The sequence below is a fragment of the Euphorbia lathyris genome, chromosome 5 (genome assembly GCF_963576675.1).
Source record: "Euphorbia lathyris chromosome 5, ddEupLath1.1, whole genome shotgun sequence".
Classification (NCBI taxonomy): Eukaryota; Viridiplantae; Streptophyta; class Magnoliopsida; order Malpighiales; family Euphorbiaceae; genus Euphorbia; species Euphorbia lathyris.
In genome coordinates this window covers 35,953,152-35,980,232 of record NC_088914.1, presented here as the reverse complement: position 1 = coordinate 35,980,232, position 27,081 = coordinate 35,953,152, and the positions used below count along the sequence as shown (strand labels likewise).

Here is a 27,081-nt window from a genome sequence, read left to right as displayed (position 1 = left end):
GTTCTTCTTCATGAGCCCTAATTTGATTCAACGTTGGATTGATTCCTAATGGCGGAAGTTGCCTTTCTTCATCAACCCATTGCCACAAACCGAGACCTCTCAAATGAGCTTTCATTTTGACAGCCCATATCTGATAATTTTCTCCTTTGAACATAGGAGGTGCTGACAAGAAGTTATTTCCAGCCATTTTTTTATGATGGGTTCTGTCAAATTCACTCACACACAATACATGTCCATTAAGAACAAAAGGAAGCTCTGATACCAATTTGTAGTTTTTAAAAGAAAGAATAAGAGAAGAAATTTGTGTTATGTATTGATATATCGTTTAATTCATAGTATTAGCAAAATTGAAATACATAATCTTTGCCAATAAAATCTCAACAACCTAACTGATTTTAAATTTGAATTCAAAAAAATAAAACAGATTATTTCATAAATCTAAAAACAGAATAAAAGATAATTGCAGATTCTGAATCCCTAAAAATCAGGAGCAAAATATTGCATAAATCAACAGAACCAAATGCCCCCTTAATTTTTAGGAGCTGAATCATTATTCAATTCTTCTATCATGTACATTTTGCTTTTGCATATATATTGTTTGTTTGCAAGAATTTCATTTTGTTTGATTTCCCTTTCTTATTTCTATAATGGCGTGTTAGATTTTCAAGTTTTTGAATGTTATTTATGATAGTATTTTTAAATGGATAACAAAGTTTTATTGAAGATTTGTCCAAAAGAGGATGAAGCCTTTTCTTTTGAATCTATTTAGTACTCTTTCTAGCATTAAAAGAGGAAAGATGGAGTTGAGAATGTTGCCACAAAGACTTGTTTGAAAAAGCAAAACAAGAATCTTGGTGTTTTTAAAGTAAATCTTTTATTTGGTGATGTTGCATCAATTTTACATCCAAATTCGCTGCTATGTTTCCCATTGTTGATTTTGTTGTTGTTATGTTTAATTTTTGTGATAAACAAATTTTCACACTATACGTACTAGTGTTGGGAAGACTGAAGAGTTTCCTATTACGATTGGAGTGCATCAAGGTTCCGCACTAAGCCCATTTCTTTTTGCCATCGTTATGGATGAACTAACAAGTTCACTTCAAGATGGTATACCATGGTGCATGCTGTTTGCAGATGATATTGTGTTGGTTGAGGAGACGAAAGAAGGAGTGGAGATGAAGTTGGAACTATGGAGGCAAACTCTAGAATCTAGAGGCTTTAAGTTGAGTCAAAGTAAGACAGAATATTTGGAGTGTAAGTTTAGCGGCCGTAGGAGTAGGGAGGCAGGGACAATCATCCTAGATGGGAGAGTTGTTCAGGCCTCGGATTGCTTCCGGTATTTAGGATCTATTATCCAAACGGATGGAGAAGTAGATGGAGATGTTGCTCATAGGATTAAAGCTGGTTGGTCGAAGTGGAAGAGTGCTACGGGTTTCCTTTGTGATCCTGGCATGCCTAATAGATTGAAGGGAAAATTCTACCGGACGGCAATTAGACCAGCATTGTTATATGGTACGGAGTGTTGGGCAGTGAAACACTGCCACATCCATAAGATGTCGGTGGCGGAGATGCGTATGTTGAGATGGATGTGTGGTCACACGAGAAAGGACCGGGTGCGTAATGAAATAATTAGGACAAAAGTAGGGGTCACATCTATTGAGAATAAAATGAGAGAAAACCGACTAAGGTGGTTTGGCCATGTGAGACGTAGAGCGCTTGATGCGCCGGTTAGGAGAACCGAAGAGTGGCAAAGGGATGTAGTGGTGAGGGGTAGGGGAAGACCTAAGCAAACTTGGAGGAGGGTGATCGAGAGTGATATGAGTTTATTGGGAATTGAGGAAAATATGGTAGTGGATAGGGCGGAGTGGAGGGAGCGAATCTGTGTCGCTGACACGACTTGATTTTCACGGTTTTATATGATGGTTCATGTTAGCCGACCCCGAATCATTTCGGGACTAAGGCTTTGTTGTTGTTGTTGTTGTATATGTTCACTGTTTGTTATTTTTTTTTTCTGTAACTCTAGTAATAATAAAAGTGGGATTTTTTTAGATGAGGAACAAAGTGTTGAGTTTCGGTCTAGGCATCTCGAATCCCTTTTACGTTCTGGACACTCTAGACCCGCCCTAAAAAATAGTAGCTTTCCTTAAGATGTTTCAATCCTACTTTAATTAGAAAGTTTTTTAGAAGACGTGTTATTCTTATATTTTAATAGAGCCCGGTCTCAAATAGGATTCTTTCCTAATTAGATAAGAGACAATCCAGTCATATTCACACTAGAAATTGCCACTCCCATTTCAAGGGCCGCATTCCATTGAAAAGATGCTTGATCTAAACTCTCTCACTCTTGCTATTCTTTTAGTGATACTTGCTCTCTTGCTATCGTACTCTTAAATCAAACTGACTTGAACGTCTAAGAGTCCCCCACCAAGACTTGACCAACTCCTTTATATCTGTCTTATAGGATTCAAAAGTAGCACTTTGACCTAATCTTCATTAAAGTAATCCTGGTATGTTAATCAGATTTCTCTCCTATGTTATCATTGGTGCGGTGAGCGTGGACGTAAGAAAACCAGGATAGATCCATTAAGTTTAGAAAAGGGATTCTAACATAATGGAGCTTCCATCATTCCTAACGTCATAAAATTCTAGTACATTTGTAGGGGTACTTTTGACCCTTAACCCCTTGTAGAGAATTCCAATGCATATTGGTTTCATCACCATCACCAGGATGGCCTCACGGTGTAATGGAGTGGAGAACGTAGCTCATATCGTTGAAGCTTCTGGACTCCGAAAGGAGAAACAACATTGCCCAAAAACCCAAAAACAAATGTAGGTTATCCGTCACGCTATGTTTGGTATTTTCCTTGCCTTTATCCATTGGTCTCCTAGACATGATACAATGAACAGATAGACCTCTAAGCATCCATACTTTCTTTGCGTTATCTAGGCCTTCGTTAACTCAGTCCACTTACCAACAGATCATTGAATCCCTTAGACACTGGTTACACATCTAAATTAGTATTATCTCAGATTCAGATATATGAGGGGTTTGACACCACAACTAGGAGAAAATCCTCAATTATGAGCCCCCTCAAATCTCAGAAGATTATGGACTTCAGAACAACCCATGTCAACTAGTTCAATTCGAAATGATAAAAAAAAATTAGGCATCCTAGCATGACCACATACACTAGAGAAGGAGATTGCTCCACTCTTGTTCAAATCTATCAAGGTAAAACAGACATCACTAGAGAAAATGAAGCTCTCATTGGCTTGTTTAGAGGTTCACGTGATAGATTTCAACATTGCGGTAAAGGATATGATGGCAAACACCACTAAATAAATAGTAGTTGCAAAAAAGATATGGTTTTGCACAAACCCAGCGATCTAACCAATATAATTGATAAAGCTATTCATAGAGGTGGATGATATAAAAAAAATACCAAGATTGGAAACTATGAGACCTAAGAAGGGATGCAATTTTCATATTGAACAGGAAAGAAAGCAAAGAAAGAAACGAAAGTTCCATCCGCTTTCACTTCTCTCAACACCTTTCCTAAAGAAGTAATAATTTGAATAGAAAAGAAAAAACCCCATAAGTATTGGTATAGTATGACTATATAAATGCTACAGGGGTAAATAGTAATTATTACCATTTTAAAAATAATATATGTTAATAAAAATACGTTCAATAATATTAATTTGCACTTTTATAAGAATATTTGCAGAATTAATTGGTGTGTAAATTAATTACTTTTTAATAAAAGTTATTAAGTAGTAGTATTTTTTTAAAAAAAATGTTTTTAAGCAAATATAATAAATATTATCACAATTAGATATTTGCATAAAAGTAAAGACAATAATTAAAAGAGTGAGGGTAGAGACATAATTCATACAGGTTCGACAAGCTACCAAGTAAATATTATCCTGATACTTACTTCCTTGAAACTTCCCGAGTAATTGAGAAACTCATCGCTTAATTTTTTTTAGAAGCTCAATTGATAAATTTACAACCTTAAGCTTCCGGTTGCTTAAGAACCAACACTTTTCTAAGGAGCTAGTGAGAACTTAAAGACTCAAGCTACACACTTGATCTTTCTTACAAATATAATAGAATGATAAAAAGAATTCTAATCACTTTCTTCTTTTTAATCTCACTAAGAAGGAAAAATAAATGAAGAACACAAATAATCTTTCTCACAATGATGTATTTTTTTTCTCTTTAACTTCGTAAATTTTCTTTAAATCCAAACGTGAGAAAACCTTCTTATTTATAGGCAAATAAAGAGTGATGTTGTTGTAATTCTTATAGGGACTAGTTCTAGAATTTTCTGAATAAGACTTTGTTGGAAAATATCAGTTTTGGTCCCTACAACCTTTTCTTTCTTGAATTCGACCATATCATGGATAAGTTGTCTTTAATTTGTTGAATTGAAGATTATAATGGGTTATAATTAAATTGAACATCAACATGCTTTATTAAATTACTCTCCGTATCTTACAATAAAGCAAGTGTACTTTTTATGACACATCAAATACAAATAGTAAGTTAATTAGCAAACCAATTCATTTAAAGCCACTTTGCAAAAAACCCAGCAATAGGTTGATGAATCATTACCCTGATGATATAAGAAAAAACGGTTATTCAAAAGTCAACATTATTTATCAATAGTGTGAGAATTAATTTGATGAATACATACATCATTAGATATTTTTTGTTTGTTAAATATCTAAAAAAAAATAGATAGAAGGATCAAAAGTTAATAGTTACAACTTACAAATGATAAAGACCTTATAATGCGTGTTACAAAATAGGAGACAATGTTAGGTAAAAAAGAGGAATAATAAATCATTTACCCTAAAATCAATTGTCTTACATAACACATTAACGTGTTTTAGTATATTAATTTTTTAATTTTTTTTAAAGAATCGAATTTATAATTATGTAGCTTTATAATTAAAAAAAAAATTATAATCCATCCCGTGCACTGCACGGATGTTCATACTAGTGTAATAATAAAATGTGTAACAAACTCTGCAACAACCTATGAATAAAAGATTTATAGACATCTAAGAGGTACCTGATAGGGGTCAAAAACCCCTATCTTTGGGTACGGTTTTAGGACGGTTTTTAGGTTTATTTGGCTAATAAGCGAGCAATTCTCGCATTTAAATGCTTTTGTGTGAGTTAGTTAGAAATTGGAAGCATTCTATTTACTTTTCGTCGTTTAGGCTCGTTTTGTGATCAATTTAGGCAAATACGGCCGAAATAACACGCATAATAGAATTTCGTTATCTTTTGAAGCTAATTGGTCCGTCAAAAGTCGCACCAAACGAAGCGTTTGCTCAAAATAAGCGATTGACGGATCAATTCGGTTTTTGGACTAATGTTTTCTGGAGTTTTTATGCGTGTGCAGGTGTAAGTTCAGACGAAAAAGGGTTTGGAAGTCATCCGGTACGGATCGAGCGCGCTTCGGGCAAAAACGCTCGGCGAGCAGGGCCCCCCGGGCCATTTCTGCTCGCCGAGCAGGCCGCCAGAGGCCTGCTCGGCGAGCAGGAGCCTGCTCGCCGAGCAGGGCGCCAGGCGCCTGCTCGGCGAGCAGGGGCTGCTCGTCGCAATCCTGCTCGGCAAGCAGCCTTTCCTGCTCGGCGAGCAGACCTGCGGGAATTGGTCAAAAGACCAATTCCGCCCCCACGAAGCCACGTTCGGCCCCACGTCTTCCTACACCAATAAGGACACGAAATTAGGTCAAAACGAGGCCCGAGACGCGTCTATAAATAGGAATTTTCAATTGTAAATTAGATATCTTTTACTTTTGTAATTAGCTTAGCTTCCACCTTGAGAAATCCTCTCCACCTCCTCCATAACCTTCAAACCTCCATTGAAGACACCTCCGAAGCTCCATTCACCGAGGATTACTCAAGCTCCATCCTTAAATCCTAGAAAGACGCCTGCATTGGTAGACAGGTTCCCTGAAAGGGATTTTTCTTCTTTTATATTCTGTCTAGCCTCTGATACATGCTATGAATTCTAGGTTTATTGTAACTTCGTGACAATTCCTTCATCTTTGATATATAATATAGATTTTGTTTATTCAACTGTTTTGATGTTTTAATCTTTGTCTTACGCTTTGTCTGATTGGTTTAACTCATTCGATAATCCCAAAATTAGGTTGGCACATATTGCGAGCTGAATCTGACCTAGTCAGTGCCTATAGGATTGACGACCCTATAGAAGATTAAGCCCAAATTACTGAGCCTTAGAGCTAGTTTCGGCCTTACAAGGGAATCACGAACTAGGGACTTTAGGAGGATAGGTCGGGTTAATCGCCTTGGACATAAGCGACTTAGTTTCAATTCAATTGCTTAAACACTCTATCATTGTTATCATCGTATTCCTTCATGTTCATTCAGTTAATTGCTTTGGTAAAAGATCAATTAGGGGTAGAGTAATTTAGTTAGGGTTAGAATAACTTAGTCAGAATTAGATAATCTAGTTAGGATTAGTGCAAACCAACCTAGGAGTAGATTAATTAAACAAAACCAACTCAAACCCCTTAAGCCTAGATAACATCCGAGACTTAGTAATTCGGTACTTGCAGAAATAAATCCTGTGGACGATAACCTGGACTTAAACCCAGAAATTTATTACTTGATAACGACGGGGTACACTTATCCCTTAGTGAGTTCCCATCTCTAACCTTAGGTGGGGACGCAACAAGTTTTTGGCGCCGTTGCCGGGGATTTATTTCTTCTGCAATATCGAACCAAAGGTTGATTTGTTAGTTTAGGCATTCATTGTGAATATCTTTGTTTATATCGTTTATACTTGTTGATATATGATTTCTTTATACGTTTCTATACTTGTTCATATCTGTATACTGTTACTTATCAACTTTTGTGCTAGAACTTCACTTTTTCTCAGCATTCTCTGATCAATGAATTGGCAAGAAAAAGTCGAGTGGCAAGCTCAAAAGTTTACTATCCCATCAAGACAATACATTCATACCCTGGAGAATGAGGCTCCCAATCCCTCCATGGCCGACTTAAATGAGAAAATGGATATCTTGATGGCAAATCTGAGCCTCAACACCAATGAAAGTGTAAGTTTTGTGGGTAATCACCAAAGGTATAATTCTAACCCCAATTCTTACAGCTTTTATGGTAGACCTCAACACTCAAATCTGTCCTACGGGAACCCTAAAATATTGAGGCCTCCAAATAGGTTTGTTAATGAGCACAGGGAAAACGAATTGGGAATGTTCCCTTACGAACAAGCAAGCCAAGTTCCTCCACAACCCTCTAGCTCACGAGATGAGGTGCTGTCCCTTTTGAAAGGAATATCAGCCCGACTTACAATCAACGAGGAGGTTTGCAAGGACTTGAGCAACCAACTGGCTCAAATAAACCAAGAGATGCAAAAGCAATCCCGAGATGCTCTCCCAAGCATAAAGGAAAACATAGAAATCCCACAAAGGGAATCAGCTCAAGCCATCTCTTTGAGGAATGACAAAAAGGTAGAACCAAGTCCACTATCACATGCATCACTCGAGGTAAGTGAAGAACCGAAAGCGGTAAGCAACCCCGGTTCAAAATCTGAAATTCTAAATCATGTGGTAGAGATAAAAGATCAAATCAAAACTTGTGTATCTCAAGTACCTTTTCCTCAAACATTAGAAAAGTTTAGGTTTGTTTCATGCTCAGAAGTTTTCATTCTCTTCGACCTACCAAGAGAATCCAAAAGGGAGCAAACCAAACTTTTTCATAATATGTTTAAATTCGGCATCCTACTTTCATTAAACTTATTAGAGGCTCTTAATCCGTTTTGTAGGTACAGATTATTTATTCAGGAATTTGAATTCCTAACGCGAGTAGAAGCATACACCTAGGCGGGAATTCTATGTCGAGCTCACCGACTATAACGTAGCGCTTCTTGGGAGGCAACCCAAGTTTTAATAAAACTTTTCAGGTTTGTTTTATTTAGATTATACATTGATCTCTTAGTTTAGTCTTTTTAGTTTTCTTTTACGTTTTTTTTTTAAGTGTTCGTTTAAAAAAAAAAAAATAATAATAATAAATAAATATTTTTTTTAGTTGTTTAGTTTTCTTTTATTTTATTTTTATTTTTATTTTTATTTTTTTTAAGTTTTCAGGTTAAAAAAAAAAAAAAAATTGGCCCCAGGAGGCCCAGCTCGCCGAGCTGGGCACTGCCGCCCAGCTCGGCGAGCAGGGCCCTGCTCGCCGCGCGCTGGGCGCTGGCGCCCAGCCTGTCGCTGGGCACTGCGCCCAGCCCGCCGCTGGGCACTGCTACCCAGCGGCGGTGCTCGGCCGCGATAAGGAATTTTTTTCGAGATTTTTTTTAAAATCCCGAACGAAGCTGAAATAAATAAATAAATAAATAAATAAATAAATTTGCCACCGCAAATCGTCAAACTTTTGCGATTGCAATAAAATCCGTAAGTTTTCTTCTCCACCCTAACTTTTTACACTCGTATTTCATGATCTATAATGCAATGTTGGAACTTATTGCATATTTTAAGTGTGAGGAGGAGGGGTAGACAAACTTACAAAAATTGTATAAATTTTTAAATTTTTGTTGCGTCGTGTCTAGTTTAGGTTTGCGTTTTGGCGTTTTATTATGTTTTTGCATGTTTAGGACCTAAAACCGTGAACCTCCTTCGAATCTAAACTTCGTTATTTGTCTTTGAGGGCTGAGAACCGAATCTAAAATTGCATGACAACTAGTTTAGGTGTGGGACACAACTCTTGTATCTGTAAAAGCATGAGCTACAGTTTGCATTTAGACCCTACTTTTGAAGAAATGCTAAAATCATTACTTAGGTAGATAACTTAAGAATTGAAGGCATGTAATATTAAACTTGAGTTTGGGGAAAACTAGTAAACACAAAATTGAAACCCAAAGAATTGTGAGTTGAATTTGAGCCTAAGAGCGAACATCAAAAAACTCTTTTTCTTGATATTTTTGTGTGAATGCTTTGACTTGTGGAAGATTACAGATTTTGCACCTAATACTGTGTTGAACCTACATGCAATGATTTGAGATGATAAACGATGAATCAGCCTCATTAGAATTAACCTTTTCTTTACCTTGTTTTTCTTTTTCATCCACTCTAGGAAGCCCCTTTGAGCCGACATTTTTGTAGTTTGTAGATTTTTCTTTCGTTCTAACCCGTTTTTGCGAACCACAACTTGGTTCGCTACTTAACCTTTGTTTTTGCAAAGCTCAAATTGAGCCTTTGTTTTTCTGTAGAGCTTTATCGTTGTTTATGGCATTATAGTAGCAAGCCAAAAGGCTAAGAAGTGAATGAGCATCACTATCCCAAAAGAAAAAAAAAAAAGAGAAGAAGAAAAACAGAAAAAGAAAAAGAAAAGAAAAGAGACGAACAAAAGGGAAGAACCCCATTCCCTAGTTCTTAGAAAAATCAAAAATGTCTCAAAGAAAACATCCCAAAAAGAAAACAATAAGGGACGAATAAAAAGCTCAATCACTTCATATTTGCTAAAGCCATTTAAACTTTGTTGTTGTAGCGCTAGAACACTTAACCTTTGTTGTACCTTTAACCCTCTAACCACATTACAACCCCAATTAGAGGCTGTTTTTGATATCATCGGAGTCATATAGCATAGTAGAGGAACTCGGATGAACGTTCAAAATCAACGTAATCCTAAGCAAGAATATAAGCCGAGAGTAAACACTTTAGCCACCAAAATTGTGTGAATGAGTGAACTACCTATGGTGAGGTGTTTTACTTAGCGATCCCCTCAAGCTCGTTCAATTGAACATGTGTTCCTTTACTTAAAACTATGACCTATTGTAATTGAAATGCGGCTTTTGGATATCGTGTCTCTACTTTGTATTTCCGAATGCATGTAATTACAGATGCTCGAAATTGTGTCAAGCACCTAGTCAAACAGGGAAGTTTTCTAGCTTGCTTGTGATGGCGGGTTTAGTTTTTTAGTTTACTTGGGGACAAGTAAAGTTTTAAGTGCGAGGAGGTTTGATAGGGGTCAAAAACCCCTATCTTTGGGTACGGTTTTAGGACGGTTTTTAGGTTTATTTGGCTAATAAGCGAGCAATTCTCGCATTTAAATGCTTTTGTGTGAGTTAGTTAGAAATTGGAAGCATTCTATTTACTTTTCGTCGTTTAGGCTCGTTTTGTGATCAATTTAGGCAAATACGGCCGAAATAACACGCATAATAGAATTCTGTTATCTTTTAAAGCTAATTGGTCTGTCAAAAGTCGCACCAAACGAAGCGTTTGCTCAAAATAAGCGATTGACGGATCAATTCAGCTTTTGGACTAATGTTTTCTGGAGTTTTTATGCGTGTGCAGGTGTAAGTTCAGACGAAAAAGGGTTTGGAAGTCATCCGGTACGGATCGAGCGCGCTTCGGGCGAAAACGCTCGGCGAGCAGGCCCCCCGGGCCATTTCTGCTCGCCGAGCAGGCCTCTGGAGGCCTGCTCGCCGAGCAGGCCGCCAGAGGCCTGCTCGGCGAGCAGGAGCCTGCTCGCCGAGCAGGCCGCCAGGCGCCTGCTCGGCGAGCAGGGGCTGCTCGTCGCAATCCTGCTCGGCGAGTAGCCTTTCCTGCTCGGCGAGCAGACCTGCGGGAATTGGTCAAAAAGACCAATTCCGCCCCCACGAAGCCACGTTCGGCCCCACGTCTTCCTACACCAACAAGGACACGAAATTAGGTCAAAACGAGGCCCGAGACGCGTCTATAAATAGGAATTTTCAATTGTAAATTAGATATCTTTTACTTTTGTAATTAGCTTAGCTTCCACCTTGAGAAATCCTCTCCACCTCCTCCATAACCTTCAAACCTCCATTGAAGACACCTCCGAAGCTCCATTCACCGAGGATTACTCAAGCTCCATCCTTAAATCCTAGAAAGACGCCTGCATTGGTAGACAGGTTCCCTGAAAGGGATTTTTCTTCTTTTATATTCTGTCTAGCCTCTGATACATGCTATGAATTCTAGGTTTATTGTAACTTCGTGACAATTCCTTCATCTTTGATATATAATATAGATTTTGTTTATTCAACTGTTTTGATGTTTTAATCTTTGTCTTACGCTTTGTCTGATTGGTTTAACTCATTCGATAATCCCAAAATTAGGTTGGCACATATTGCGAGCTGAATCTGACCTAGTCAGTGCCTATAGGATTGACGACCCTATAGAAGATTAAGCCCAAATTACTGAGCCTTAGAGCTAGTTTCGGCCTTACAAGGGAATCACGAACTAGGGACTTTAGGAGGATAGGTCGGGTTAATCGCCTTGGACATAAGCGACTTAGTTTCAATTCAATTGCTTAAACACTCTATCATTGTTATCATCGTATTCCTTCATGTTCATTCAGTTAATTGCTTTGGTAAAAGATCAATTAGGGGTAGAGTAATTTAGTTAGGGTTAGAATAACTTAGTCAGAATTAGATAATCTAGTTAGGATTAGTGCAAACCAACCTAGGAGTAGATTAATTAAACAAAACCAACTCAAACCCCTTAAGCCTAGATAACATCCGAGACTTAGTAATTCGGTACTTGCAGAAATAAATCCTGTGGACGATAACCTGGACTTAAACCCAGAAATTTATTACTTGATAACGACGGGGTACACTTATCCCTTAGTGAGTTCCCATCTCTAACCTTAGGTGGGGACGCAACAGTACCCAAAAGATCATATCATCCTTTCTTTCTTTTTCTTTCTCTTCATTTGAGATTGAGACTGACTTTGGCATCTGAGTGCTTACGCCGACATCTCCCTTATTTTGTAGATTCCAGTGAGGCTTTTAGAGGGGCGTTTTAAGGATCCAAACTACATATTTTCTATTATATATCACTGATTAATGGTGACTAACGGAGAGTTCACCTCTTTTTGATGGTGTAGCTTTTCTTATCCTTCCCAACATGAATTTCTATTTAAGGAGAGCCAACAGATACTCATGTCTTCTGTGACCGCTACATTTTTCAAATCCTTCATGTTCTTCATGAATCTTACTCTGTGTACCATAACTTAATATACGATTTTCTTAGAACTTCTTGTTCTGCATAAAAAGCTATTTATCTACCGTATTTTGATACAGTTCCACATATGAATTTTTTGAACCAAAATTCACAAACCTTTTGTGTGCTTATTTTTCTATACTGTATAGCCCCCAAACAAAAATATTTAAAGCTTTATTTATCCATGTTCATCAATTTTCGTTTCGCTTATGAACATTCAAAATTTTCTACATGCATCTAATTATATTGGAACTTTCTATATGCATCGAAACGACTAGAAGTTTTCAATCGGAATCTAAACATACGTGGGCTTGTGTGTATGTATCTCTAACATACAGAAGCTCTCCAACTGTTTTTTAGAATTCATAAACTACAATTCATATTTGAGATGCATGATAGATTTAGACCCAAATAGCGAATCTTTTATACCCATACCTCAAAATTCAAAAGCTTTTCACTTGTATTTTAAACGTAGTAAAGCTTTCTATATGAGTCTTAATTTCTACCCGTGTTTCTAATATATGGAAGCCTTCCACTTATTGTAAAGCATTTAGAAGTTTCTACTTGTGTTTTATTTACGAGGTTTATATAACTGTATGGCGATAGATGAGAAGTAGATTACTAAGCTTTTATATGGGACCTGTTTGTGTATCGGGAAATATTGTGCAAGAAAATATTTTTCTAATGTTCACTACAACAAATCATCACTTGCGCCACGAATCATGCCACGAGAATTCAAAATTCGTGGCATATTTCCTTTTAGCTACGGGAAAAAGAGACTCCTGTAGAAACTTTAGATTACTTGATATATTTATGTCACGGGTAATGAGTTTTCGTGGCAAAAATACACTTATGCCACGAATTGTGCCACGATAAATTCTTTTTCGTGGCTAAATCTATTTATGCCACAGAAAAAGTTTACATGTGGCATATAATTACTTATGCCATTAGTAATTTATTTCGTGGTAAAATATTAATTAATTTTTGAATAAATAATTAATATTGAAGCGTTTTAAGTATTATATTAGTTAGTCCATATATATATTTTAAGGCCTTTGAGTTTTTCTTGATCAACTTTTTAATCCCTCCATATACTTTTACATATTCATGGCTCAGTGAGGTTGATTGACATGAGCCATTATATCTTGCCACATGTATTTTACTCTTGCCACGAATTTGCATGTGGCAAAGGGATATGATTAGCCATGAATGTTTTCGTGGCATAAAACTCAATTTATGCCACAACCATCATTTTTCCGAAGCCACTACCTAGTCACGTTCACTTGCGCCATGGGAGATTTATTTTGAATTTTCGTGGCTAAATACTATAGCCACGGAAATGTTATACTTGTGCCACGACTCTAACCGTGGCGCAAGTGATGATTTGTTGTAGTGGTTATTGTTTGCTTACGAAAATAAGTTACCAAAAAAATTTATACAGAAAGTGAAGAAATTGTTTTATCATTTTAAAAAAGTACAACATTTTCGTAAGCTTTTGAAACCCTATACCATTTCATTTTTACCCTTTTGGAAATAGTAATCATTCATACATTCTTCTCATTTTTCGATGTTGTAATCAAATACCGAAAAATATTTTATTTTTTAAGGAAAAAGTACAAAAATAAATCTTGTGGTTACGTCTGTTTTCGATGGACGCCCTTGTGGTTTAAAAGTTTGCAAAATGATACATTGAGGTTCATTCTGTTAGCAAACACATGCCAAATTGACTAACGATATTAAAAGTAAAAGGAAAAAGAGTTAATTTAGCCCTTATATTTATTTATTTTATAAATTAACCTCCCTTATTATCTAATTATCACAAACAAATTAATGACTAATTAAGAGCGTAACTTAGCATTGCATAACTTCTCATAAGTTATTCTAAAACAACTTAATAACCACCAACATAAAGACTATTAATTATAAATTTATTATTTCTAACACACCCCCTTAAATTTATAATTTTTTTATCCCTTACCAAGAACATCTCTTAATTTATTGACATCTTCAACCTTCAACGTTGTTGACCTCTTCACTCTAACCGCCATCATACCTATTATTATTTTCATCATTTTCTTCTTCCTCATTATCATCGTCGTGTTCCTCAGCATCTTGGTCAGTACCATCAGCATCACTATTATCAATGTCAACTGGTATTTTGGGGTTTGTCGTAGTGCACCTTCTACCTGAAGTTGACACAATATTACTTATGTTAATGCCCTCGAGTTCTTTCACTCTTTCCTTTCTCTTTTTAACTTCCTTGATTTCTTTTTCAGGTGGGTTTGATGATAATCCTTCTTTGACATTTTTCTTCATTTTGAAAATCCACTTCACTGCTACTACTTTTTTTTTCTTTTGGAAGTGTTGTCAATTCCCAAGTGTCATTCTTTTTTATGGAATTCATCTCTTCATCCATGACTTGTCTCCATTTCTTTTCTTGAATAACATCTTCAAATTGCACAGGTTCTGTATCAGCAAACAAACAGAATAAAGTAGGGTTATCTACTTCTTCAGTTTCTTCATAAATCTCCCTCAAGCTTCTCATTCGAGGCTGCCTTTCTGACGAGCTTTCTAGGGATGAGTCTGTTACATTTGTTTGAGATGTGGAAGGTGAATTTGGTGGTGTGACAACTACATCTTCATTCTGAACTGCAAAATCAATATCAAATACAGGAAGAAAATCATAATTTTCATCTTGTGGAACCTCCCAATTCCAGGAGCTTTCTTCTTCAAACTCCGCATCTCTACTTATCACAACTTTTCCATTCCGAGGATTATAAAATTTATAACCTTTGGAATTTTTTGCATAGCCAATAAACACCATCTTCTCACTTTTATCATCTAATTTGCTTCTCAATTCGTCAGCTATATGAACATATCCAACACAACCAAATACTTTTAAATGAGAAATATTTGGTTTTTGTCCACGCCATGCTTCATTTGGGGTCTTTCGCACAAGCTTCTTTGAAGGACTTCTATTATTCAAATAAACTGCACATGTTACAGCTTCTGCCCAAAACTCTTTTGGCATACCTGTGCACTTCATCATGCTTCGAGTCATGTTAAGAATGGTTCTATTTTTCCGTTCCACGACACCATTTTGTTGAGGGGATCTTGGAACAGTAAGAAATCGACGAACACCATTATAATCACAAAACTGATTGAACTTCTCAGATGTGAATTCTCCTCCTCGATCAGTTCGTAATGATTGAATCTTGAAGTCGCTTTCATTCTCAACTAGTGCTTTGAACTTCTTAAACACTTCAAACGCTTCAGATTTTGCCTTCAAAAAATAAACCCATGTTTTGCGAGTAAAATCATCAATAAATAATAAGAAATATCGACTCCCTCCATGTGAACTCGAATTAATAGGTCCACAAATATCTGCATGCACCAATTCAAGTGGCTTTGATGTGCTTGACAAAGACTCCTTTGGAAAACTCGTTCTGGATTGCTTCCCGTATATACACCCTTCACAGATCTGATTAGGATGGTTTATAGAAGGTAATCCATGCACCATTTGTTGCTTGCACATTTGCTCCAATCCACCAAAATTCAAGTGACCCATTCTGAGATGCCATATCCATGCAGAATCTGATGAAGTTTTCAAACACATAGGACGATCACTGTTGATTTTCAATTTGAACATTTTGTTTGAAGACATTGGAACTTTTGCAATCGTTTTTCTTTTTCCATCTCTCATAACCAACCCATTTTTATTCATCTCCACCTCGTAACCTTTCTCCAAAAGTTGTCCAATACTCAAAATATTAGATCTCAAAGCTGGAACATAATAAACATGAGAAATAAATTGATGATCTCCATTCTTCAATTTGATAAGAATGTCACCACTGCCCATAACTGGAACTTTTGTTTTGTCACCCAAAGAAATATTTCCTTTCTTAGATTCATCAAATTTATAAAAAAGTTCTTTATTTCCCGTCATATGATTGCTTGCTCTTGAGTCTAGATACCAAGACCCATTGCACCTTTCTTCATCTTCACTACATGTCAGCAACAAAGTTGAATCTTCATCATCAACCTCGACTAAATTGGCTTGTTCATCTTTGTAAGAATAAAATTCACATTCTGCAGCATAATGCCCAAATTCTTGACAATTGTAACATTGCACATGAGATTTATCACGACCACGCCAATTATTTCCACGGCCTTGAAAATTATTGACTCTGCCACGTCCTCTTGCATTCCATTGTTGATTATTTGTTGCTTCATTATTGTAGAAATTTCTGCCACCTCTACCTCTTCCATTATATCCACGATTCCAGCCATGACCTCTACCTCTTGATCTTCCTCTTCCTCTACCTACAAATGACTTCTTTTCTTCTTTATCATTCAAATCAAGTTTCGCTTGCAACACCTGAGCGACAGGTTCTTCTCTGTTCTTTAATCTCTCCTCATGGGCTTGTAACGAACCCAAGAGTTGATCTACAGACATAGTCTCCAGATCCTTTGATTCTTCAATAGAAGTTACCACATAATCAAATTTCTGAGTCAAAGAACGAAGGATTTTTTCTATCACAAGAACATCCTCCATTTTTTCTCCATATCTCTTCAACTGATTCACAATTACCAAGGTTCTATTAAAGAACTCATCAATTTTCTCTGACTCCTTCATCTTGAGTTTCTCATACTCACTTCTCAAGGTTTGCAAACGCACCTTGACTACTTTATCTTTCCCCTTAAAGGAATTTTCAAGAATCTCCCATGCCTCCTTTGCTGTTGTTGCAGTAGAAACTTTCACGAACATATTCTCATCCAGGCACATATGGATTAGTGAGAGCGCTTGTTGGTCTTTCTTCCTTGTATTCTTCAAAGTCGCCTTTTGAGCATTCGTCAATTCCGCCTCATTCTCTGGCTGATCATATCCGGCTTCTACCGTTTCCCATGCATCTTGAGAACCCAATAAAGCCTTCATTCTAATGCACCAGTTATCATAGTTATCTTTTGAGAGTTGTGGACATTTGTATGGAATCGTTCCATTCAACATTGTAAGACAATTTCTTTGTCTGGCTCTGATACCACTTTGTTGGCTCTGATACCACTTTGTTGGAGAGAAAAGAAGAATATAAGAAGTGAAAGAAATATAGGAGGAAGCTTTTCTTAAATTTTATTTCTCTTTAACTTGTGCTTCTTCACTTTTAGCCTATACAAGATAACTATTTATAGTACATGAAAATGTAACTATTACAAACCTAATAAATAAACCTAATGACTCTTAATGACTAATTAAGAGCGTAACTTAGCATTGCATAACTTCTCATAAGTTATTCTAAAACAACTTAATAACCACCAACATAAAGACTATTAATTATAAATTTATTATTTCTAACAACCAATAAGAGTGAAGATTGATCAGTTGCAGAGAAACACCATGGCCAAGAACCTCATGAATTCCATCAAGAAAAAGAAGCATGAAAGTCATTGAAATCCAAAACATTCTTTTTCATCAGCACAACTGACCCTATCATCTTCTTCTTCTTATTTCCATTTCCATTTCTATCACAATCAGAGTCGGTCATATCTGTCATTTTGCTTTAACTTTGTGATAACAAGTTGTTTATTTGTTCATAGATTTAGAGCGGGGAACTAATTAAAGATTAGATTTAGGGAGAGATGGAAATTCAATTCATTTTAAGGAGAGAAATTAACAAAGAGGTGAGAGAGAAGAGAGAGAAAGAAAAGAAATTAAAGAGAGATGGAGAAGATCATGTATTTGATTTATATTTTTTTTATTTTGGAGTTTGTTTGTGATAATTAGATAATAAAAGGGTTAATTTATAAAATAAATAAATATAAGAACTAAATTAACTCTTTTTCTTTTGACTTTTAACACCGTTAGTCAATTTGGTTTGTGTTTGCTAACGGATAAACCTCAATGTACCATTTTACAAAATTTTAAACCACAATAGTGCCGATCGAAAACAGGTGTAACCACAAGATTTATTTTTATACTTTTCTCATTTTTTAATACAAAATTTTCTCTTATCTAATATTTTCCAATAAACAAATGAATTATTGGTTTTGTTTATCTTAAAACCATAGCCTATGATAGAAAAAAATGATGTTCTTTTCTATGCGGAAAGAAGAGATTCGATTCTGTGCTGTGCTGAAGTGAGAGATTTGATTATATGTAAAGAGATTCAATTATGAGCATATGAAAGTTTTATATCCCCTTCTTTTTTTTTTTGTAGAAACAGGAAAATAAAGACAACACAAAGACCAAACTAGCCTGTGATTAGTCTAGAAAAGCTAACCCCAACCCTATCCTCAAGAAGGAGAGAAGAAAGAAAGATAGGAGGATCAGAAAGGGTGGTAACACCTAACATCCCCTCATGCCCAGCCGCCGCCAAGCGATCCGCAATCTGGTTCTGTTCTTTGAAAATGTGGCTGAACTCTAAGAACTCAAAGGAAGAGCCAAGCCTTTTAATAGCTTTGATAAGGTTCTGGCTATTAAGACAAATAGCATGATTATTAGAAATCATATTAATAGCCTCTTTATTGTCAGACTCCACAGAAAGCCTCTTAATACCCAGACTCCTGGCAAGCTTGACACCAGAGAGAATACCCCAAAGCTCCGCTGAAAATGATGAGCCCATCCCCAGGTTATGGGTGAACCCAGACATCCAGGCACCCCCCGCGTCTCTAAGAACACCTCCGGCCGCGACTCTACCATTGTTGAGGCAGGAGCCATCCGTATTCAACTTCACCACTCCATCCTTCGGCCTATTCCAACCTACAAGGAGAACCTCTTTATTCTGGGTAGACCTGGCAAGGGAGTCCCTTTTGAAGCTCTCAGTAATAGTAAGAAGCTTTTTTGAGAAGAATTCAGGTAAGTTCTGCATAAAGACAGTCTTCTCACTAAAAATCTCCTCGTTTCTCCACTTCCAATCATTCTTAGAGTGGCCAAGGAAAGAAAGGAGCATGTGGTGTGGGAGGACTTGCTTCCACACCTCCTTACTTCTAGGACATATCCCCTTCTAATTATGCAGAAACTTTCTATGTGCAACTAACCATGTTTCTAATGTACGGAAACCTTCCATTTGTTGTTTTAGAATTGGGAAGGTTCAATATGTTTTAAATTCAAGAAAACTTTTATATTATTATTTTTAAGATACAAAAGCTTTCTACTTATTATGCGTACAAATTCTTTTTATATCTTTGAATCTGTTAGCGATATTTTGCGAATATGCTAATTTCAACCTTGTCACGTGTGGTTAGGATGCGGGCGTGGCAGAGAAATTTTTTCTCTATTATTAAAGATGGTTAAATTTAGGGATAAGGTACCAAAATAGGCTTAAGGTTTTTGGGGAAGTACTAATTTAGGCTCAACGTTCAAAATAGCACCAATATAGGCTTAACGTTTACAACATAATATCAATTTAGGCTTAACGTTTACAATATAGCATCAATTTAGGCCTCACATGCAAAATAGAACAAATATAGGCTTAACGTTTACAAAATAATACGAATTTAAGCTTAACGTTTACAAAATATATCCAATTTAAGCTAAACGTCACAATTAAATTAACCATATTATATTTTTTTCCTATTAACTTTATATGTTATCTTTTTATTTAGTTCTATTTTCTTATTTATTATAATACAATTAATGCTAAATTTAATTTCAGGAAGTCAGGAACATATGTTTATAGGATCGAAGGAGAAAACAAAGTTTAAATAGACGAAAACGGGCTAGGAAAATCACTGGACGAATCTGGAAAAAACTGAAAACAGAATGTTTAATGAATTTGAGGTGTAAAGATTGGCTTGTAAATAGAGTTTCTGCACACGGAATTGGGCAAATTAAAAGGCTAGATTGAACTTCAGGAAGTCAGGAACAAATTTGTAGAAGGGATTGAAAGCAAAAAATAACTTTAAATGGACGAAATCGGGCTTCGAAGGTAACTAGACGAATCTGGAAAAATTAACTTGTAAAATAATTCTAGCTAAGAAATTGAGTAAACTAAAGGCCTAGGAACGCTAAATTGAATTGAAAAACTTGAAAAGAGGTTTGAATTAAAGGTAAAGCACACTAAAAGAGCTAGAAAAACGAAAGAAGAATACTACAAAAAAAATGGGTTTTAATAAGAGTGAAAAGCCTTATTAAAAGTCAAATTTGCCTTATTATAAGCTTTTAATAAGGGAAATTCCCCCCTATCGACCCCTTAATAAATGCTTCCTTACTAAATATTTTTAATAAGGGAAATATTTTTTTATAAGAGTATTTATAATAATTAAAAATCCTCTTATTAATTATTATTTATAATAATGAAAATTTCTGTTATTAAAATTATTTATAATAAATAGAAATCCCATTATTAAAAACTATTTATAATAATTAAAAATTCTCTTATTAAATCATAATATTTACTCTAATGGATGATATTTATTATTTGGACTAAAATTTTTAATAATAAAATAAATAAAAATTTGGATTGAATGGAGCTATGATAGCATCAAACAATAATTGGTATCCATGTCACTCCAAAACAAATAAAAAGGTAAATAAAAGCAAATTAGCAATATGACAAATAACATAAGTATGTAGTGATATTGACCAAAATCTTCTACCAAAATATATTAACTAATCTGAAAGCTAATGCTAGTCGTGGCAACTATATGGCATGCATGTGAACGGACTTGGTCCGTCTGTAAGTTCATCTGCTAGAAGTTCAGTTCTCTAAAGAGAATTTTGAGATGGTTTATAAAACAAAATTCATCTCGTTGTTCTAAAAGTAACGGGGAGCTATATTGTAACTTCAAAGAAAGAAGAAACAGGAAGCTATATTGAATTCATGCTAAATGTCTCAACTTTCCAGACACAGTAAAGGCCCTGCATAAGGTTTCAAACCAGAAGATGGAACATAGTGATTAAGAGAGAGATCCAGCCAGTCACGAAGCTGCAGTTAAGATTCAGGAAGCTGACAAATTAACATATTGAACTTCATATTAACAGATCAACATTAGTAGATACCAACTTGGAAAATCATCTAACGAAGCAAATTACACAAAAGGCTACTAAAAACACAAAGGTTTTTTTTTAATAGAGCTGGTTGAAAGCCTAAATGAAAATGAAACATCCATGACTAAGATTACTATAACTGAAACCCTAAATTCATTAAGCAAACCAAGAGCAAGGAAAACCCTTGAGGAATCAAAGGGAGAGGAAGTAACCAACATATTTGGACAAAGAGCTCAAACACGTGAAAGGGTTTCAAGAAGTACCTGCTTCTCTAGCTTCAAGTGATGGCCATCAGAACTGATATGGTGGTCTGCGTTGAGTGGTAGTCACAGAGGTGGATTAGGTTGAGAGCAACTTGCGCAGGTCTTCTGGAGCATCAAATGCCTTTGTCATTTTTATGCAGCACAGATGAGATGTGTCATCTCTGCAACTCGGGCTTTTGATCCTGAACCAGAGTATATAGGTCAAGAGTGAGATTGCATCCTCCATACACATATACACACACAAAAGGCTGAATACATCAAAGGTCCCTTATACTCGGAACGAAACCCTAATTGACCCATGAACTTTGGACATATCTCATTAACTCCCTCAACTTACTTAGAGTGACTTATTGGTAACCTTTAAGCAAGTTCGAGTACCAATTGCTTAATTTAAGTAAGTAGACTTACTTAAACTAAGCAATTGGTACTCGAACTTGTTTAAAATGACCAATTGGCTCTTTGAACTTGTCTTAAAGTCATACACTATTCAATTTGCGAAATTTGCATATTGTCCGCCACGTAGCACAACGAGGTTAATCAAGTCACTTTAAGCAAGTTCAGGGGCCAATAGGCATTTTAGGCCCCCTAACCTATTGACTAAAAGGAAACTAAAGGAACCAACATTAGTTATTATAACACTCCAAAAAAGGATAAACAAAATACAACATTCCAGTTATAGAATTGAACATCTAGCTTCTAAGTGTACCCTTGGATGAAAGATTTTGGCTTTTGCAATAAAAATATTATCACAGCAGCCAAAACATTAGATCTGCAAATGTTCAAAAAGGAAAGGTGAACCATTGCAAAGTCAGAACAAGTTAAAATACGCAATCTCTCTAGAGCTATTGTACCCTTGGTCGAATCTTGTTACCTTGTAAGGCTAATTTTCTCTAGATTTCAAGCTCTAGTTCATAAGTTGATTTGCATCTAATCAACTACTTTGGTAGTAAACATGATGTTTTTATTTGGATACTAATTCTGTTTCCTAGTTCTAATGGATACCAGTTTTGGTACAGTTCTGTTTCCAAAACTGATATCAAGTAGAACTGGTGTACTAGCTTCGGTTTCCAGTTCTAGAACCAGAACATGGTGGTATACCAATTCTAGAAACAATGATGGATACCATTATGATGATTTCATTCTTCCTATGATGCACATTTTTAACAGAATATAGAAGCAAGTACTTACACTAACTTCTTCATAATGATCAGTTTCACCTGCGACAACAACTCAACTGCTATGGAGCCGAAGAACAAGCAGCCTAGCATTGTCTAGAGTGTACAAATTTGACCCATTCGCATTTTTTACTGGTACAAACTCCTCTTCATGCATTACCTGCATATTGGAACAATCAAGTTTCAAGAACAGGAATTATAAAAAAAAGTTTCAAGAACCGGATAAAGGTCGAGGTTTGAAGAGAAGACTAAAGAGAAAATTCATGCTACCTCAAAAAAATAGTTGAAGGAGCATATGGGAACTGCTGCCCTTTTTATTGAAATCCCATTTAAAAAATAAACTATTGGACTGCTGCTATTTTCATCCTAGACTTACTTTATATATGTAAATCACCTAATGCACTTCTCTCTAACTAACCAATGTCGAGTAGTTAATAACATGGATCTGAATAGCGCTTTGGTTCTCAAAATGAAATCGTTAACTAATATTTTATCAATCAATTTAAGAAGTATTTTTGGATCATTAGGCATTGTTATGACTTTGTTTTCTATCAATTTTTTTAGAAACTGTCTTTTCAGAATTTAATTTTGTAATTTACATCATTGCCTTTAGTTTTTTCCAGGAGTCCAAAGAAAATACTAAGAGACAGTTGCCTCATGCAATATTTAGTCTGACTATGATGCTTCTAAGGCCGCAGCTCTTAGAAGTCCACAACACAAGAATGATAAGTTAATAACACAAGAATTTCTACAAGTATAATTATTTTTTCATTATTATTAAATTCTAAAAGTTATATTTGTCTTTCTACAATCAAGTCCATGAACACACAAGGTGCAAGATTAAAACAAAACTACTGATACATGGCATGATAGATAATCAGAATACTTGTCCTTTCAATAACTCAATGCCTCAAATCACACTCAAAATCAAAAGACATAAATAAATAACAGGGCTGAGTTAGTCGGGATGGCAGTTGGAATTAATGATATATTTATAATTATTAGAAGTTGTACAAAGTGAGAAACATGGTCAGTGTTACAAATTTACAGACGAATCCTTTATCTAAAAAAAATAGATGAAATAATAGATAGACATATCAAAGATACGTGGAATGGTTGTGAAGCATAACAAGTAGCTGTTACATCAGGTATTACACAAGGCATACCACAGAAAAGGTTATTGGACAAACCATGTCAAAATTATTAGAGATGGATATTAGGAACAATACCAAAAGAAATATATGGAACAATACCCTAAAGATATTTTTCCATGACATAGTTTATACATAATTACTTGGTGGGAGAAGTAAAGACGCAAGAATTAAGACTTCATGTACAAGAAGAGAACCTGCGGCAAAAGTGGATTTGGTTGGGCAGAGAACTGTTTATGATTGCCACCAGCAAGAGGAGGCATACAAAGAAGGGTGTTATGAGTGTTATGACCTTGTTGTTGCTGGACTAGTTGTCCCTGAGAGGTAAATAACTATCATCATGCTATGTAATTGAACTTCAATTCAAAAAAGAAAAAGACCTGAATTCCAATAATAAAGTCGTATGAATTTGGATATACATTTTTACACAAGTGAACACAATTATCCGTGTGATTTTAGATTGAACAACTGAAATATTGACATTACAGTTCAGAGGAATGGACTTGGTGGGTTTCTACACTAAAATTCCTGCAAATCCCAAATGAACCAACTCCCATGCTTAGAAGTAAAATGTATATGCATGAGACAGTACCGGTTCATTTTAATTTTAGAATAGACTTCCAGGTCTCCATTGCATGCTAGGGACAAAAGAATGAGAAAACACTATTGCCAGCTTGAGTCAAGATCATCCGGTTACTTGGTGGGAAAGCCAAAGGCTGCACCAATCCACTACTCACAACTCTATCATCTGTTAAGATATTCCTTTTTGCTATTTCTGATCCCTAAGGTACTGGGCCAAGAGCTCCATTGCTAGGAACTGTACTAGAGCTGAAAGGAATACTAGATGAGGGCTGACTACAATGCCCCTTGCTAGTCCTGTATCAGAAAGAGCAGGCCATGGCCTACGTCTAGAGGTGTCAAAAGTTAGAATGAATTCACTCCAAAGAGGCTAGAAATCATGGACTCAACCCTTAACCAGAAGAAGCAATCAAGCAAATACAAAATCACCCATCAACATGAATAACATACAAGCAGTTGAACGAGAATGAGCGAATCAAACACTATATACTTAAGGTTTTAAGACCAACAAATTCTAAAAAGAAGTTTAACTATATGTGAAAACTATTGACTATGTATGTGAAAACATTATTTAAAATAGGTCGCACATGCCACATTATCATTGAGTAAAGAGCAACTGACTAGCTGATGATGTTCTTTTGACAAACATTTGAAGTATAATTTATCACTTAAAATGGAAATGATTTCTCCAATGCATGAAGGAAAAACGGAACCATAATGTCTACGCCCAAAATGCAATTTTCATGCTTTGAACCAAGTTTGACTCTGTTGGAGAGAACAAGGATAAACATAGCACATAAGAATGTCAGACAACTCACAAAAATGTCGCATATCCATTAATTTCATTGCTTTATAAATGGAAAATTTTAGATATAAAGAGAAGAGAACTTACATATCATTTTTCCACAAAAGTGTTGATGAAATTGGGCGATAGTTTAGAACATGTTCTTAAATCTTGGAATTTTTTCTTGTGATATATATTAGAAGCCCTATTACAGAAGTTAGAAGACAACAGAATTTGCTCTGCTATTCCATGGACATTTTCCACCGGCTTCCAAAGTAACCTCTTCACAAATGGATTTCTCAACCCAAAAACTGCACATCTCAGAAATAAGAAACTTCACTTAGCACAATGCCATTGTTCTTTCAATTCAAATACAATACTCTTTTGAAACTGATCTATGAGAAAATAAAAGTTTCTAATACAATAAGAATTAAGTGAGCATCCTACTTCCAATTAAAGCTAACAGCTAAAATAGGCTAAATTAATAACTGAAATCAATCGAAAAAAGCATGTATAAGAAATCCATAGGTTGCTTTCACTCCATGATTCTTTAATGTACCCTTGTTCCCATTTCAGAAACAAACTCCCATGAGCGTAGAATAATACTACCTTGACGGCACTCTCAAAAGTTCTCTTGGACATTCTGCCTCCCAACAGTGCTCCAAAAGAACTAGCAAGATTCTTTCAAGCCTGGAAATTTGCTCCGGAAACCTGTTCAGTAATGAAAAAAGTTTCAAAAAGAATGAAAACTCTACAAGGGAGCAACAAGAAGCCATGGATGAAGGATAAATGTCATTTCTGGAGAGCGACAATGAGACTTACTTTGGAGAACTTTGAAAACTACAAGACTCACCATTTTCACTAAGACCTTTAGAGTGAAAAACAGTGCAGAACAGACAAACATATGAGAGGTGACATGAGATAATGCAGAACAGAGCCCTACATCGATGTTCAGACGAGCTCGCGCGGGTTAATTAGGAACTGAGAGGTGCTGACACAAGTGAATTAGGGATTGAGAGCAAAGGGGGAAGAGAGATAAGAAGAATGATTCCTTATCGACTACTTGAAACGAATTAGGGATTGAGAGCAAAAGGGGAAGAGAGACAAGAAGAACCATTCCTTATCGACTACCAGAAAAGAATTAGGGATTGAGAGCAAAAGCCACTTTTTCAGAGGAAACGATTTCAATTGCTTTGTGTTTGGAATTTTAGGTGTGAAATTTGGGGGAATCGAAATCTGATTACTTTGGGTTTGGAATTTTAGGTGTGAAATTTTGGGGGGAATGGAAATTTGAGGGAATGTGTGGGCGGTAAAAACAAAATGTTTTAATAAGGGATTTGATTGTTAATATTTGAGTTTTATTTGTTATAAAAAAATTAATAATAAATTTATTTATTATCATTACAATTTATAAATAATTATATTTTTTGATATAATTATTAAGTGATTTTATTTTGGCTATCGAAACGTTTTAATAAGGGATTTATTTGTTATTATCGTAATTAATAAGTATTGATCATATTCTAATACAATTATTAAGGTGTTTTAACTATTTTTTCTCTCTCTCTCTCTCTCTCTGCTAGGGTTTTATGGTGAAGCGGGTGCGGGACAGATCTAGGGAGAGGGGGGCGGCTGGTGGCGGTGAGGGTGTGGAGGCGGTTAGGGCTTGGGCGGATCTGGGTGGGGATGGGCGGGGCGGCCTGGTTGAGGGGAGCGGGATGGGCAAGGTAGGGTTGGAGGGGGGAGGGCGCTCGAAGGAGTTGGTGGTGGGGGGGGATTCGGGAGGCGCGGCTGGGGAATTTTGGGACGAGGGTAAGGGGGATGAGTGGGAGGCGAGGGGGGTGGCGCCTGTGGGGGAGTTGCGGCAGGTGGATCTCGTGAGGGAGATTTGGGTAGGGGGCAAGGCGCCTCCGATCGGGTGGAGTGACGAGGGTGCTGGGTGGGTGGCGCATGCAGCGCCGAGCAGGGGGATGGGGGCGCCGAGATCTTTGCTAGGCGGGGTGCCGGCGCTGGGGCAGGCACTAGGAGCAGATCCCCGGGCAGTGCCGGGCAGGCTGGGGCGGCGGCAGGGGTGCATGATGTCTCGGGTTAGGGGAACGCGGTTTCTCCTAGATCTAGGGTTA

At 36.3% G+C, this 27,081-nt stretch overlaps 1 long non-coding RNA gene across 2 annotated transcripts; it reads right to left on the bottom strand.

The window, feature by feature from the left end:
• Positions 1-20,366: 20,366 nt before the first annotated feature.
• Positions 20,367-26,228, bottom strand: LOC136230482 (uncharacterized). Of its 2 annotated transcripts, XR_010689402.1 has the most exons (7): positions 25,781-26,228; positions 25,568-25,669; positions 25,067-25,269; positions 23,793-23,912; positions 22,458-22,604; positions 21,270-21,451; positions 20,367-20,944 (listed from the first exon to the last, which is right to left on the bottom strand). It is a non-coding gene; the product is annotated as an uncharacterized lncRNA (long non-coding RNA). The 2 variants fall into 2 exon arrangements; XR_010689403.1 differs by lacking the exon at positions 23,793-23,912.
• Positions 26,229-27,081: the final 853 nt, after the last annotated feature.